The sequence below is a fragment of the Schistocerca nitens genome, chromosome 2 (assembly GCF_023898315.1).
Source record: "Schistocerca nitens isolate TAMUIC-IGC-003100 chromosome 2, iqSchNite1.1, whole genome shotgun sequence".
Lineage (NCBI taxonomy): Eukaryota > Metazoa > Arthropoda > Insecta > Orthoptera > Acrididae > Schistocerca > Schistocerca nitens.
The window spans coordinates 110,420,516-110,437,592 of record NC_064615.1 but is presented as its reverse complement, the minus strand read 5'-3'; the positions used below and the strand labels follow the sequence as shown (position 1 = coordinate 110,437,592).

General features: G+C 43.8%; 1 protein-coding gene across 1 annotated transcript in view; it reads left to right on the top strand.

Moving 5' to 3' along the window:
• LOC126235780 (alpha-tocopherol transfer protein-like) overlaps window positions 1-17,077 on the top strand; it is a 237,235-nt gene that overhangs the window by 146,658 nt on the left and 73,500 nt on the right. The window lies entirely within an intron of this gene.

Sequence of the window (17,077 nt, the reverse complement as noted above, 5' to 3'; positions counted from 1 at the left end):
AGTTCATGCAAGGTTGGATTCGTTAGTATAGGTATCATGCATCATTACCGTGACAAGCGATGGCGATGTGTCCCAGTTGCTGCAGCTGCTACATTCCTGGAACAATCAAGATCGTTATACAGTAGTGGGAGATCGGCCATAGATCATCTCACTGTGTGGGGGATGTGTGGAGTTTGTTTGCATGCAGTGTACGGTACGGCTACCCTGTGTGGTGCCAGTTATTCGGCAGTGTATTTCAGCTGGATATCCAGTAAATGCGTCTGATTAACAGGGGTTCGCCTGTGCCGTTATGTTTGCGTATGCTTGGCCATAGATGTTATGTCCTTGCTAGTATGTCTTTTGGTCTTTTATGTTTCCATCTATGGTTGTGGTCGTAGTTCCCCAGATTCAGAATAAACGGGTTCTGCGAATGTCTGGAGTTTCTGTATAGTCTTGTGGTGAGTTTGTGGATTACCTCCGTGAGAGTCTCAAGTCGGTATTCCCGGTGAAGGTCCGCGATGCGTGTGTATCGTGGAGCATTGCTTATGACTTTGAGTACTTTGTTTTGTATGAGCTGCAGACGGCGCAGGCGTGTAGGCGCAGCGTATCCCCAGACGGGAGCTGCGTACGTCATCAGGGGTCGGATAAGTGTCATGTACATGGACCTCGACACCCTTCTCTTCAGTGTGCTACGCCTGTTGAGCATAGGATAGAGCTGTTTGAGCCTCGCGCTAGCTCGGTTGGTCATGTGTTGTATGTGGTCCCCCCAGAGTAATTTCCGGTCCAGCCAGACACCGAGGTATGACTTTCTCGCGGAAACGTATTGGACGTGCATGTAGAGTTATTGGTCTGCAGTAGCGGTGTTTGCGCAGTTGCTTCGGTCTTTTAGTGAACAGAACGGCTTCGCACTTGTCGACGTTTACTCTAACACGCCATTTCTCCAACTAAGGCTCGGCCACTCTGAGTGCAGTCTGTAGGCGTGACGTAATGTTTGATGGTTTCCAATCTTGCGCGAGGATGGCGGTGTCATCCGCGTAGATTGCCATCATTGTGTTGTGTGTGGTTGGGAGATCGTTTATGTAGAGGTTAAACAGTAGGGGCCCTAGGATGCTTCCCTGGGGTACTCCCGCGTGAATACCGTGTCGTGTTGATTGTTTTCCCTGCACGTCAGTGTTGAAGCTCCTGTCTGTGAGGTATGAGTGTATTAGACGCAGCAGCCCGTCGGGGAATCCCGCGTCGCTGAGTTTGCGGATGAGGCCGTTGTGCCATAGACGGTCGAAAGCCTTTTCGATGTCCAGGAACACTGCCCCTGTAGCTTTGTTTATGTTGAAGCCATGTGTTATATGTTCAACGACCCGTAGGAGTTGTTGTGTTGTGGAGTGGTGATTCCTGAAGCCGAATTGCTCCGGTCTCAGGATGTCATTTGTTATGCAGTGCCTAGTGATGCGTTTGAGAATCACCTTCTCAACAACCTTACTGAGCGAGCTCAGAAGGCTGATGGGTCGGTGTAAATGACTGAACAAGGAGCAGTTTATTTAATGCTCACCTTATCTCGTGTTCTGCGTGTGCTGCTTGCGAGTGTAAATCTATCACCTATGTCTGTTGATTTTAAGCGCATCGTCAAATACTGACTCCAAGTAGTGACTTTCAGTTAATTAGCTGGATTCTTTCTTTCCTGATAACCCGAGAAGAATGTTAACTAATTAAGGCTTGTGGCAAACAAAGGAATTTAAGTATGTTGTTTTAAAATATTATCTGAAATGTGTCAATGATTTATGTTGCGCTAATTGATTCTGGGGTATGAACGGAAGTGTTGGCACGTCTGCTGTGTAAGGGAATCCTGCTAGTTTTGATTGTTTTGGAAACTTTAATTGAAAGAGAAACTAGTGTGATTTAGTCCTGCCTCGGGTTAAGGCTATATTCGGGCTCTGGCATTTGTACTGCAAGCTGCAATATAATCCTGCTGTTTCATGGTTGTTTTGTTCTCAAACTAGGTGTTTGCGCTAAACATGCTTTGGGCTGGGCGTTTCGCCCCTCAGCATTATACTTGGGTTTCAGCTGAGTGTTAAGTCTATTGACTGTTCATCGTACGCCACATCGGTAATGGTCAACCTGTCATCAGTTGATTTCAGTGCTGTAGTTAGTTGTAAGTTAGTACTGGTTCCGCTACCTTCTGACCAGGGTTCTTCAGGGTTCTTACTCGACGCTTGTCTTTAATCACGCCGCTAACCTGGTTAGCGTATGTTGTGGCTAGCTTAAATTAATCACTGCTCAATACCCAACACAGTTTGCCGGCCGTCAGAAGCCGTGAATGTGTTATTTATTCCTTTTAGTCAATTTATAAACATGCTATTACTCTAGGTAGCCATTAAGTTGCCATTTTTAGGGTGTTCAAATGGAGTGTGGCTCCTTTGAATATAGATTCGTCAATTTCCAATTTTGTGTTTTTCCACCAGTTTTTAATCGCGCTTATATATATATATATATATATATATATATATATATATATATATATATATATATATATATATATATATATATATATATATCGGTGGAATCTAAATGTTTTTTTTAATTACTATTGAGCTGAATGTCATATCGCAAAGAAAGGAACTTACTGGAGGTTAACTGTCGCCGTAAGGTGTTGTGGACGGTTCACTTTACTGTTATTCACCTTAATGTTCTAGTCAATGTGTAAACTTTCTAATTATCATCCCTTTAAATGGAGTGTGCCTTCCTTGATGTTATAAGTGACTTTTTCATAACAAGTTCTTTAACGCGCCTAAGCGCTTATTTATATTTATGTGACAACTTAAATTGTGTTCGCCTGTTGAACTTTGATCAAAGTGCAGAAAATGAATTACATGTTTATTATTGTTCTAGTGCTATCATCTGTGAAGTGTAACATTTTCTTGGTCTGTTATCAAGTGTTACAATAAATGCAAATTGCAGTGAAGTGATGCGCTATTTCAGTTGTTCCCGTGATTTCCTATTTCCACATATATTTAATTGTTTGATATAAGACTGATCAAGCCTTTGTTGAAATATTGTAGGGAGGTGCGCGTGTCTCATGGTCCTATCCCTATTGACTCTGAACTGTGTTCCTGTTCTGCTGTTCTCGTGGTTATCGGCGGAAGGTGCTAGGAGACAGTTTACGGCGATGTTTGGACTGTTAACGGTGTAAATGATCCAGTCAGTTTGTCCTATCTCGGGATATTGCCAAAAGTAGCTAAGGTGCTACAGGCCTTCTAGTTATTAACTTCGAAGTAATGAGAAGTTTAACCCCGTCTCCCGGGTCAAAGCGAGAGTCGCGGCCCCTATTTAAAACTGTTTGTGTGGTGTACTGGTGCAGACGATTAAGCCGGGTCCACCAGTAATCTTCTCCCATTAACTCCACGGAGCAGTACGTTAAATTTTGCTCATGCGGCGCACATCGCCTAGAGTGCGTGGATTCTAGCCGTGGCCGCGAGTGTGTTTCCGCACGGCGCTACGCGAGCTCCCAAGTACGGACGAAAGAAACTTTACAGTACTTCGGTGTGGTTGCAGTCACTGCGGAAACAGATCAGATGTCTCTAAATGTGGCATAAAATCCAAAGAGTTTCCGGTCGTATGTAAAAGTTCACCAACGGAAAGACACAAACAATACCTTGACTGCTTGATAACGGTAACATAAATGATGTTGTGGGGAAGGCAAATCAAAGACGAAGTTTCGTTTGCAGAACACTTAGAAGGCGCAACAGATCTACTAAAGAGACTGCCTACACTACGCTTGTCCGTCCTCTTCCGGAGTATTGCTGTACTGTATGGGATTTTTACCAGACAGGATTGACGGAGGACATCGAAAAAATCCAAAGAAGTGCAGCTCGTTTTCTATTATCGCGAAATTAGGCGGCACTCGCTAAAACTAAGATCTTTTCCGTTGCGGTAGGATATCCTCTGGTAATTTCAGTCACGACGTTCTCCTCCGATTGCGAAAATATTTCGTTGGCACCGATCTACTTAGCAAGAAACGATCATTATAATAAAATAAGAGAAATCAAAGCTTGCACGGAAAGATTTAAGCGTTCTGTTTTCCAACACAGTGTTAGAGAGTGAAACAATAGATCAATAGCTTGCAGATGGTTCGAAGAATCCCTTGCTCGGCATTTAATTGTGAATTGCAGTGTGTTCATAACATTAAGATATAGATACGTTACCGTCGTTCTGCCTCTTTCACTGCATTCAACGAACCCATGCATGAGATCCATACCGGCCAAATGTTCATCTGTAAACGTATCCATACTGCTGAGCATCACTGTTAACGGACAGCTGATACTGCCGGGGACATATACACCACAGAGAAACGAACAGTACTAAAGATCAGGTTGAGGATGAAGAGTAAAATGAATATTACTGTTGGCAACAGCAAGTACCGTGAGTGAATCGAAAAAGTTCGGTTCCAAACAAGACACCGCTTACTGGGTACATTCAAACTGGTTTCGCATATTTTCTGTTTTGCAACTGGTTGGCTGATTTTTCAGTCTCTTCAGATTTACACAGTTGCTGATCCGCAGCCATGTTTAAGATTTTTAATCATAATATATCTCTGAGAAAGTCATGAAGTTCATGTTCACCCTGTATGCTCAGCAAGCCAACATAAGCTCGTGTTACGCAGAGTAGGGCAGCACGTCCCGCGCAACGTCACTCAAGCAGTCGCCCTTGACAGCCAGGCTGCTTCCCTTCAGGGGACTCCTCAGGTTTTGTGATGACAGCTCCGGTGCTATTTTCCTTCTAAGAGTCTTAGAGTGCTACTTCTGCTGGCTAGTCAGGCCGTTAGACGCCATACGAGGGGGAACGTTCATTGCTATCGACAAAAATATTGTCCATCGAGGTCGGAACCGAATCTGATTGAAGTACCTCGACACGAGTAGCAGGCCTAGGTGAACTCAAGTTAATTATTAAACGTTTCTACCGTCCAACCCATTCCGCCACAACAGCCATAGAATCATTCAAAGTAAGTCTACGCTCAGCAGCGCGGAAATACCCATATCGTGCATATTAGTTGGAGCCGAATTCAGTCTGTCGAGTATAGACGACGACGCCTATGCATTCACAACAGGTGGTACGCGGAGTCTGGTGAAGTAATTTTGAACACTTTTTGCGAAAACGGCCTTGAACAGCTCGTTAGACAACCCAGAAGCCATGGAAATATTTTACACCTTATATTTACGAACAGGCTCGACCTTATCAAAAAAATTTTCAAATGTGCGTGAAATCTTATGGGACTTAACTGCTAAGGTCATCAACCCCTAAGCTTACACACTACTTAACCTAAATTATCCTAAGGACACACACACACCCATGCCCGAGGGAGGACTCGAACCTCCGCCGGGACCAGCCGCACAGCCCATGACTGCAGCGCCCCAGACCGCTCGGCTAATCCCGCGCGGCGACCTTATCGATGATGTCAGTTTAGAGACAGTGGTTAGTGATGATGATGTCATCACAAGCGAAGAATACAACTGCTTGCAGTCATACTTTCCAGAAAGATCTTGCCGAGAATTCGAGAAAATTCTGATCACACGTAAAATCACTATGTATTTCGAAAGCTTCAATCCAGTAACTCGTTGATCGGTCTGGTGCGGCAATAGAAGACAGCAAAAGAAAAGCTGAAATTTTAAATTTCACGTTTAACAAATGGTTCACTCAGGAGGATCGCACATACACTATGTGATCAAAAGTATCAGGACAACCGCACAAACATAGGTTTTTCATGAGGTGCATTGTGCTGCCACCTGCTCCCAGGTACTCCATATCAGTGACCTCAGTAGTCATTAGACATCGCGAGAGAGCAGAATGGGGCGCTCCGCGGGACTCACGGACTTCGAACGTGGTCAGGTGATTGGGTGTCACTTGCGTCATAGGTCTGTACGCGAGATTTCCACACTCCTAAACATCCCTGGGTCCACTGTTTCCGTTGTGAGAGTGAAGTGGAAACATGAAGGGACACGTACAGCACAGAAGCGTACAGGCCGACCTCGTCTGCCGACTGACAGAGACCGCCGACAGTTGAAGAAGGTCGTAATGGCAGACATCTATCCACACCATCACACAGGAATTCCAAACTGCATCAGGATCCACTGCAAGTACTAAGACAGTTAGGTGGGAGGTGAGAAAACCTGGATTTCATGGTCGAGCGGAAGCTCATAAGCCACACATCACGCCGGTAAATGCCAAACGACGCCTCGCTTGGTGTAAGGAGCGTAAACATTGGACGATTGAACAGTGGTAAAACGTTGTGCGGACTGACGAATCACGGTACACAATGTGGCGATCCAATGGCAGGGTGTGGGTATGGCGAATGCCCAGTGAACGTCATCTGCCAACGTGTGTAGTGCCAACAATAAAATTCGGAGGCGGTGGTGTTTGGTGTGGCCGTGTTTTTCATGGAGGGAGCTTTCATCCCTTGTTGTTTTGGGTAGCACTATCACAGCACAGGCCTACATTGATGGTTTAAGCACCTTGTTGCTTCCCATTGTTGAAGAGCAATTCTGGGATGGCGATTGCATCTTTCAACACGATCGAGCATTTACTCATAATGCATGGCCTGTGACGGAGTGGTTACACGACAGTAACATCCCTGTAATGGACTGGCCTGCACAGGGTCCTGACCTGAATCCTATAGAACACCTGTGGGATGTTTTGGAACGACCGACATCGGTAGCTCTCCTCAGTGCAGTACTCCGCGAAGAATGGGCTGTAATTCCCCACGAAACCTTACAGCACCTGATTGAACGTATGCCTGCGAGAGTGGAAGCTGTCATCAAGGCTAAGGGTGGGCCAACACCATACTGAATTTCAGAAGTACCGATGGAGGGCGCCACGAACTTGTAAGTCATGTTCAGCCAGTGTCCGGATACTTTTGATCACATAGTGTACACACCGTCGTTCGACTGCCGCGCAGACTTGTGTATGGAGAACATTGTGGTAGGCGATGCTGGTGTAGAGAAGCAAGCCGCCAGGTCCAAGGTCACTATAGTACGCAGTTAAACAATGTTATCCTCTCATGTGGAAATTAAAATATTTCTTTCAGTGGTTTAGTCGTTATTTCTACTCCGCATGTTCTTACAAATATTTCCTCGAAGTGTATTGTCATACTACCACTCGTTTTTCATGAGGGCCATCTCAAGTAGCGAAAGCTTAATTATAACCACCCTGTATGTTCTTTCGGTTTAATGAGATGTTTACAGTCTAAATTGTATAATTGCTATATGAACCATGTTTCCCATATACGGTTAAGTTTAGACTTTAGAGCTGCAGCAGGTAAACAGAAATTTTCGTCTAGCTCTTCACTTTCTTGGCATGTGAAGTCATAACACACATAAATCAGTAGCAGTGAAATTTATGCACTAAAATAGAAAATGTTTGTACACTTGAACGGCGATTCACTATTTCTACCGCAGCCATGCAAACAGCTTTTGCTTTTCTTCTCGCCCGCTACCATCTTCCACACTTTCAACTTTCAGCTGTCTCTGAAGTGAACGGAAATTACAGATACAAAACAACGAGAAAAGCAGTGACTAGGGCCAGTGTCTCGACCGCAGATAGTTCTCTGAGCCACCGACGCACTGACTTCCGCATTGTTTGTACTGCGGTCGATAGTTCCGTAAGTGCCCATTTAAGACTGGTACCGTTTGACGCGGGGAATCAACAAAATACTGTAGCGCTACACATTAGTCATCCACCTGGGAACGCTGATGGCTGAGTGGATGAGCTTAGTCTTATTCACTGCCTAGACTGAGTAAAAATAATTACCACAAATACAGAAAAGATGGGTTTACATCAAGTGTTTAGTGGCATGCGAGTCTAGTCTTGAACAAACCTTATGTGAAACTAAATATTAACAATTATCTGAAGTAGTAATAGTAACAACACAGACCCACCTAGCAGACAACGGCCATGCTTGAGGTTTTGCAGAGGACAGTAGAGATCTTACGACGATGCATTAGAGTGACATTATCAAGCTGTACGCTACAATACATACTGCTAGTCGACGCATCTCGCATACGGTGCAATAGAACGTTATCACCCTATTCACCTGCTTTATGTGCGATTCCGAATTGTCACGATGTACAGTGAACAGGGTTGACAATGGCAAGTACGTTTAGAATGGACACGTCAGAACTGCAAGATATTCTACAGACAGTGCTAGAAGATTTACCTATAACGGCAGTACCAGCTGCAGATGGTAATTATTGCAACTATTTTTGCCTTCATATTAATCGCTACTGTTGAGGCAAAAAATCAGTAAGTCAGCTTATTTTTTATAATGTCGTCTACTGATAACTTCTCTGAAATTATATTCATATAATAGAAGAATGGAAAATTTGGTAGAAGGTGATCGCGGGGAAAGTGAGTTTGGGTTCCGGAGGAAAGTAGGAACACAGGAGGGAATACTGACCGTACTGCTTACCTTAGCAGACACAATGAAGGAAGAATGGTTGCAGGAGACAGAAAACACTGTGGTAGATTAGACCGACCACACAGGTATAGAGAACTTCATGTCAGCCTCTCCACTGGAGGGAGGTTCTGCTCACCAGGCTGCGCATTGTACATAGCCCTCTGACACACGGGCGGGGGGATCCCCCACTCTACGAAGTTTGTGGTGTGCCACTTTCAGTTCGGAAAGTTTTGGCAATGTGTGTCCTATATAATAATATTAGGGGAGACCTCAGTCTCTACGGAGATCTGCCCACCATCCTCACCGATACTAATTCCAGTGTTATAAAAGTGGTGAAATATTGTGAACTGTCAAGCCTCATCCCTGAATAGCTGGAAGAGGGAGGCAGATCTTAAAAAATTACTCACTGCTCCGCATGTGGGGACAGCCTTCATTCCCACCCAAGAGATTGGCATGCTGACTTTTCATAAGGGCGCTGATGACCGTGATGTTTAGTGCCCCTCAAATCACCATCATCAAAATATAGAAAGACAAATCCAAATTTATGGCAACTGTAGATTTAAAGAACGTTCTGAAATTCTGAAGGTGCAAGGCGTGGAATGTAAAGAGCGAGAGGTTACGTACAACTTGTGCAGAAACCTGACAGCGGTTTCATGATACGTAGGACATGAAAGGGAGCTTTGCTTGATATGAGTGAGACAGGGTTGCAACCTATCTCCAATGTTTCTCTATCTGTGCATTGCGCAAACAGTAAGGGAAAACAACAATAGATTTGGAAAGTGAATTAAAGTACAGGGATAATTAATAAAAACTTCAAGAATTGACGATGGCATTGTAGTTCTAACATAGATGGCAAAAAATTGGAAGAGCAGTTGAACAGAAGGAACAATCTCCTGAAAAGATGTTATAAAATAAAGGCGAACAGAATAATAAAAGGTTAAAGAAAAGTTATTGAATTCAATCACACGGTTCTGAGGGAATTAAATCTGAAAACGAAACAATAAAAGTAGATAAGTTTTGCTATTTCGATAGCAAAATAACTGGTGATGGCCGAAGTAGAGCGCATACAAAACGCAGACTAGCAGTAAGAAGAAAGCGCTTCTGAAAAAGAGGACTTTGTTAACGTCTAGTAAAATCTGAAGTGTCAGAATATATTTTTAAGGCTTTTTTATGGAGTCAATTCATAGGCGGAAACGAAACGTAGACGATAAGCAGTCAGACAGCAAGAGAACTGAAGCTTTGGAAATGTGATACTAGAGAAGAATGCGGAGAATGGATTGGTAGATTGAATAACAAATGACGAGGTATTCAATCGAACTGGGGGAAAGAGAAATGTATTACTTATTAATCTGCAACGTCACTGATACCGCTATGTTTCGTACTAATACTCAAAAATATTCTGTTCATGCCACCATTGTAAGTGCGAAAAATTGGAACAAAAAGCAGAATAGAAATCTGTTTTTAGCGATGTACCAATTGAAGATTAATTATGTATTACGTCACTGAAGATGGGTGAAAGCTCGAAACACCTCTTGCAAAAAAAATGTATAAAAATGTGACTGGTGTTGTATTTCTTAAAATAATCCACAGCTCAAAAACCAGTAAAATCGATAAATTAGTAAACACAATAATTAACACCGTTTGGATTCGCATGTGTAGGCTACATATAGTTCGCATTTAAGCTGTATATAATCTTGACTACGGTCTCACACCAGTATTTTGCTGAACTATACGTATATTAGAAAAAAAAGATAGTTTAACGTCCCGTCGACGAAAGTCATTAAGGACAGTGCAAGTACACACTGGAGAAGGATTATGACGTAAACCGGCCGTGCTCCGTCAAAGGAACCATCCCGGCATTAGCATCGGGCGATTTAGGGAAATCACGGAAAACAGAAATAAGGATGGTCCAACAGGGATTATAAATGCCGTCCCGAATAAGAATCCAGTGTCTTAATCAGACCACAAACATTCTCGACAATACAATTGAGGTCTACCCAGGACAACTGTAAAGCAGTAACAAAGTGATTGTTTAAAGTTTACAGTTGTTTGACCTTGACAATTATTACGTCACACATGAGTTACTGAATAAATGTAAGTAGCGTATTACATAACTGTAGAGCAGTAGGGTACGTGAAACTGACGTATGATGGAGCGTATCTGCTTCAATAAATAATACAAAGAGCTCACAAGTCCGGTAATACCAGGTAACGTCATTGAGAGTTTTCACATCGTTTGCAGTTAAATATAGCAGTCTTCCAAATCCCACCTTTCCGCCCATCAGCCCATTCTTTTCTTTGGCGTAATAATTCATCCGCCATGAACACTAAAAGCAAGAAATGGTATTCCCCAGCACGATGGCGACAATGATAATGACATCAGAATACTTACAAACAATAAGGCTAGGCTAATTAGCTTCTTCCTTGCTGATGTCAGGCATGCAGCGCTTCAAGGCTCGCAAGACAGGGCTCAAAACGCTTTCTGTCCTCGTCTTTTTACTGCGTCCTCTTTTCTGCCGTATCTCGAAGAGAAAACTAGCTGAAGCACAAATCATGTCTGCCTCTCTCGCAGATCGAACTTAATTTTCTCATAAATGTAATTCCAGACTATTGAAAAGTTTTCCATTTAAGTTGTGAAGTTGTTTCATCTGGTAGTTTACAGTTTTCTGCCTGCCTTTCTGACAACACCAAAGTAAAATGCTTTCACTGAGAGGAATTTCTCACCTTCTCTACATACTAGGCTGTCAAAAGCTCAAGAAAGATAACGTCCAATTACTTCTGCAGTTGTGAGAATTAGTGCGAGAGAACGAGTACATTCTACTTTCACGTGTTGCATCACGATTTCTTCCGCTCTGGTTGCTGTCATCAGCGACAGTACTAGGTGTTCTGCCATTTACTAAATATCTTCTCTCCCCTAGAGTTTGTTTTAATTATTCGATAAATTTAACTGCGTGTATAACCTGTTACGTCTCCCCAGATAGAAAACAAGAGGCCTATTTTTGACGATGACGTGTATACATACCGTAGGATTTTAAAGTCTAACATGTGCTGACGGAAAATCTTTCGCAGCACCACTTGAAAATGGCCCAAAGGCCGAAACTTCAATTATGAAATAAATAATTTCTACGGTCAACGGCGAATATGACGGCATTTAAAAAAATTCGACATGACTGTGAACTCCAACCATGAGAAGTTATTTTTAAAAATGTTTTCTTTTGCAGTACTGGTGTTTGTAGAGAAGATGCTCTAGACCTTAAGACACTTTCTGCAAAATTGTCTGGAAACGGGGTTGATGTCAGGTTGACGGATCCCAGTACCGGCACATTACCATGTAAAAATGTTAACATGGCGGGGATTAAGCTGAATTTGACGTCATTTACGCCTCACATTCAGTATGCTTACAAACTATTCGTAAAGTAACTTCCACTGCGAACATTGGGGTGTCCCATGTCAAAGGATCGACCACACAGAAAATACTCGAAACTTTACGTCTATGACTTTCTGACAACTTTGTTTCGATATGTTCCATTATGACGGAAATGTTTTAAGTTAACAGCCTAACTGACACTCGCTTTATGACTAAAACAGATAGTGTTCGAAAAGTACAAGCCGTTACCTATACGGAGACATGACATCGCTACTTCCATGATGTAACAGTAATTTTATGTTGAGGCTCGTTCTTTATAAGAATCTTTGGTTGCTACGGCTTGCTATTGAGGGTAGCCCAGAGTGAATTTGACACCAGCTTCTCCCCCCAAATTATAGGGATATCCTCGTGAACGAACTGGCCGACCATTTGGCAAGAGAAAAGATTCCTCGCCCAACATTTTGCAGATGCGGCCTTCATCTCAGATAGGGAGATGGAAAATCTGATGCGCTACTGTTCCCTCTAACAAAATATACGCAATCAAGGAGACGGGCTGCATGGCACTCCTTCCTTTCATTCCTCCCGGAATGAATCCACCGTCGTATGTCGCCACTCTATCGGTCATACCAGATTAACCCATAGTTCTATCTTTAGTAATGAGTCACCTCATGTTGCGGTAGCGGAGCATTACAGATATTAGCTCACATCATGGTGGACTGCCCCTTCCTCCTTGCTCTCAACGCCAGTCATGTTCTTCCGGATTCCTTACCTTTAATGCTAGGAACGACCCTATCTCCTCCGCCAGTCGGACTGATTTCTCTTTTACTGTGTTTAAATTTCAGAAGCTTAGCCCTTTCTTCGACTGCATTTTACTTTATTACCACTGCATCCGGTCGATGGTCGTCAGACGTGGAGTGGTGCCTTTCGCCGCAGTTGAGGCACTGAGTGGAGGGGGGCGGGTCTCGCAGACCAGCCCAACACTTCTTTTTGCTCCCTCATCTCTAATTACATTTCACCTGCTTTCGGCAACTTGACTTTACCATTGCTGCGTACTATGATATTTCGATGATATTCCTGGTTGTTGTCACCAACTCCAGATATACTACTGGCATTCCTTGAACGAGGGACTGCTGTTTAATCCGTTAATCCTCTCCCTCCGCCTCCCCACGCCAGCCAACCAAGCAACACCAATGTCGAAGAGGAAAAAATTGTTCGTGGATACTACATCTACTGAAGTCAAGTAGAGTTCAATGAGAACGTATAGTTCTGAATGTGCACCGAGATCTGTAATATCTGATTTGACTTAATGCACTGGCATTTCAGTGGCAACTGCGTTCTTCAACTGTAATAAAGTCGATAGACTTCCTTGACTGATACACTTGTAGCACAGGTGGAAAAATTATTTCTTGCAAAACAAGTTTTGCAAGAAAGATTCTTTCGCTTTAGAGTGCGATTTATACTGCAATGGAATTTCTTCACAGAGTAAACCTGTGTGGTAGACGGGCATTCGGGACAATTGCTAGTAATGCTGTCACCAAATGGTTCGGGGAAACATTCCTAACGACGTGGGCCTAAGCTCCAATCTGTCGCTAGAATACTCAAAAGCACAGTAATCATACAAGATTTACAGACGAGACACATTGAAATTAGGAATGCAGAGGAAATTTACTGCAAATTCCGTTTTCTATAGAGAACATAGATTATCTTGTTACTACTTTTCCACCCAAGTGTTTGTTATGATTTATTGTTTGATTTATGTGAACTCGATTTCGAAGCAAATTCGCCTCTAACTTCAGGCACTGGAGCGTTGTTATCTTTATGATACATCTCAGGAAGTACATTCCGTTGAGATAATCCAGACTCTCAGTTCTGAAAACTGGGAGTTCCCTTACTAGAGGACGCTGAGGTGCATTACCAGGATATACTTGCGGTACTGAATCACGCCGGTAACAGTGCTCAGTTCTTGAAGCTAATGCCATAGGTGATTCTATGTGGATTACAAATAATTCAAAACAATAAACACGGCTGAGTGGAAAGGTAGTAACAGAAAAGTCTTCATTCTTCAAAAAATGGCTCTGAGCACTATGGGACTCAACTGCTGAGGTCATTAGTCCTCTAGAACTTAGAACTAGTTAAACCTAACTAACCTAAGGACATCACACACATCCATGCCCGAGGCAGGATTCGAACCTGCGACCGTAGCGGTCTCGCGGTTCCAGACTGCAGCACCAGAACCGCGCGGCCACTTCGGCCGGCTCTTCATTCTTCACACTAAAACTGTTCACAGCTGACTTACTCTATTTGCAGCGCCATGAAAGCAACAACACTGCCAGAGCGAGGTTTTTAGCTGGACGTTAATGAATGTTCACATAGCTCACTCTGAGAGATTCTTGCCAGCTATTGGTAGTGGTACGGATTGGACTTCAGGCTTGGCATACAGGTTTAATCCATCGTGAAATTTTAGCATTGCAAGCAGTTTTACGTTTGAGTGAGACACGCCTCTCTTCCCTCTCTGCGGAAAAGAAATCGTAGCACCAAGGAGGAGTTGTTCGACAGACGAAAGTTGGCAGGCGAATTTCTACATCCGAAACATGTCTTTACAGATTCCGCGCCAGTCGCATAAGAGTGGCGTTAGTAGGGCCAGTATGGGGATGCAGATCAGGTTTACTTTAAATACTCGCTGTAACGCTCGTGAGCCTTAGTTAACTTTGAGACTGGACATGGGGAGTTGATATTAGTCAAGAATGCCTTTCAGGCGACAAAGATGCCGTTATCAACAGGTCACAGAGTTTGAAAGGGGTCGAGTAATAGGGCTACGGGAAGGTGGATGTTCTTTCTGTGATACTGGGCCGGCCGATGTGACCGACCGGTTCTAGGCGCTTCAGTCCGGAACCGCGCTGCTACTACGGTCCCAGGTTCGAATCCTGCCTCGGGCATGGATGTGTGTGATGTCGTTAGGTTAGGTAGGTTAAAGTAGTTCTAAGTCTAGGGGACTGATGACCTCAGATGTTAAGTCCCATAGTGCTTAGAGCCATTTTGTTGCGATATTGGAGGAATGTAGCAATCTGAGCAGCAGCTTGAACTGCTTTGACACAACAAACTGTTACTTGAAGGACTGCTCCTACCTAGAAGCGCTGTAGCTTGCATTCCACTTATGCCGAACTAACCCCATATGCGATCTCAGTGGTGTCAATCGAGAGCTCACTAGAGAGCAGGGTGGAGGTCTGTTGTGTTTTCTGATGAAACGTGTTTCTGTCTCAGTGCCAGTAATGGCCGTGTATTTATTAAAAGGAGGCCAGTAAAGGGCCTGAAACCAACCTGTCTGTGTGCTAGACAAACTGTACCCACATCTGGAGTTAATCTGGGGTACGGTTTCGTATGACAGCAGAAGCACTCGTGGCTGTCCCATGCACCCTGACTTCAAATCTTTACGTCAGTCTGACGGTTCGACCTGGTGTGCTGCCATTCATGAACAGCATTACAAGTGGTGTTTTCTAACAGGATAACACTTGTCCGCGTACCGCTGCTGTAATGCATCAAGCCTTACAGTGTATCGACATTTTGGTTTCGCCTGCTCTGTTACCAGATTTGTCTCCAATCGAGCACATGTTGGGACATCATCGGAAGACAACTCCGTCTTCCACAAACAGCATTAACCGTCCCCGTATTGGCTGACCAATTGCAACAGGCATGGAACTCCATTCCACAGACTGACGTCCGGCATCTGTGCCACACAATACATGCACATTTCACCCTTGCACTCAACATTCCTTCGGTTACACCGGTTATTAATGTAAGAGCAATTAACATCTGCAATGGCTTACCTCGCGCTTAGATTGAAATGTGGTCTTGCAACGTTAATCACTTAAATGTGTTACCTAGCCAAACGTATTCTCGAAATTTCTTTACACTACATTAATTATACTTTCCCGTCAGTGTATTTAGTGCGTCCACTTACTCGCCCTAGTACAGCGGTTCCTAACTTTTCTTAGGACATTACTCTTGAGTGCAACGAGACATTAGCTAGTACCCCCTCCTCCTGCCGTCTGTTGCAACCCCCCCGCCCCCCTCTCCCAAATTATTACCAACTTTAGCACCTAACTAAACTATAGGATGAAAGACTTTTCTTGTTGGAACACTTTTATTTTTAAAATGATGAAAGATGAATGATACTGTGTGTGTGTGTGTGTGTGTGTGTGTGTGTGTGATTGTGTGTTGCGGGGACGGGGGGGTTAGAATGAAAACAAAGGTACCCATGGTGCATCGCAGGTTCTACCTACAACTTCTTCTCAGATAGGAAAGGTAATTATCCACAGTGAGGGTAGACACTTGTTACAAAACAACTTCCCCTGCGTTCTTGCTCTCCGTTGCGACACTTGCTTGAGCTGCACACTGCAATCCCATTTAAAATCAACCGAGTTAAAATGTGTGCACTATACTTACTGCTCGTAGATCACTTGATTACTGCACTGCTTACTTCTGAACTGGCAGAAATTGGAAAACTTCAGGCCGTTAATGCCACGCAGCGTATCCGCGTGGGCTTAGGCGCCTTGTCACGGTTCTCGCGGCTCCCCCCGTCGGAGGTTCGAGTCCTCCCTCGGGCATGGGTGTGTGTGTGTTGTCCTTAGCGTAAGTTAGTCTGAGTTAGATTAAGCAGTGTGTAAGCCTAGGGACCGAAGACCTCAGCAGTTTGCTCCCATAGGAACTTACCACAATTTCCAATTTCGGGCTGTTAATGTTTTGTGCCTAGCCACAGCCAGTAATAATAGTAGTAGTAGTAGTAATACCACTGTGTTCACCATTCTGTGTACAGCACTATAGTAGCCCTTATGTAGTTACTGCAGTGTCGTGCAGTCAATTAATTCATTAACTGTTTCGAAGCGAGTAATGAAGCAATTTCTGGACTACTGCAGGTAATGTCTACAACTTGGAGAATACATTTTCTTAAGATATTTAGCATTTGTTACGTATATGCTTCACTTTCATCATCAACGATGTACGGGGCAAAGTACAACATATGTCTGTAGTGGGTGGACTATGTGAGAAACCTGTAACCTCCATCGCTTTAACGCTGCCAACTGAGGAAAAGTAATTACTGATAACTTATATAACGCATATTGCCAACGACCTTGCCGCAGTGGATACACCGGTTCCCGTCAGATGACATCAGTTAAGCGCTGTAGGGCGTGGCCGGCACTTGGATGGGTGACCATCAGGGCTTCCATGCACTGTTGCCATTTTTCGGGGTGCACTCAGCCTCGTGATGCCAATTGAGGAGCTACTCGACCGAAT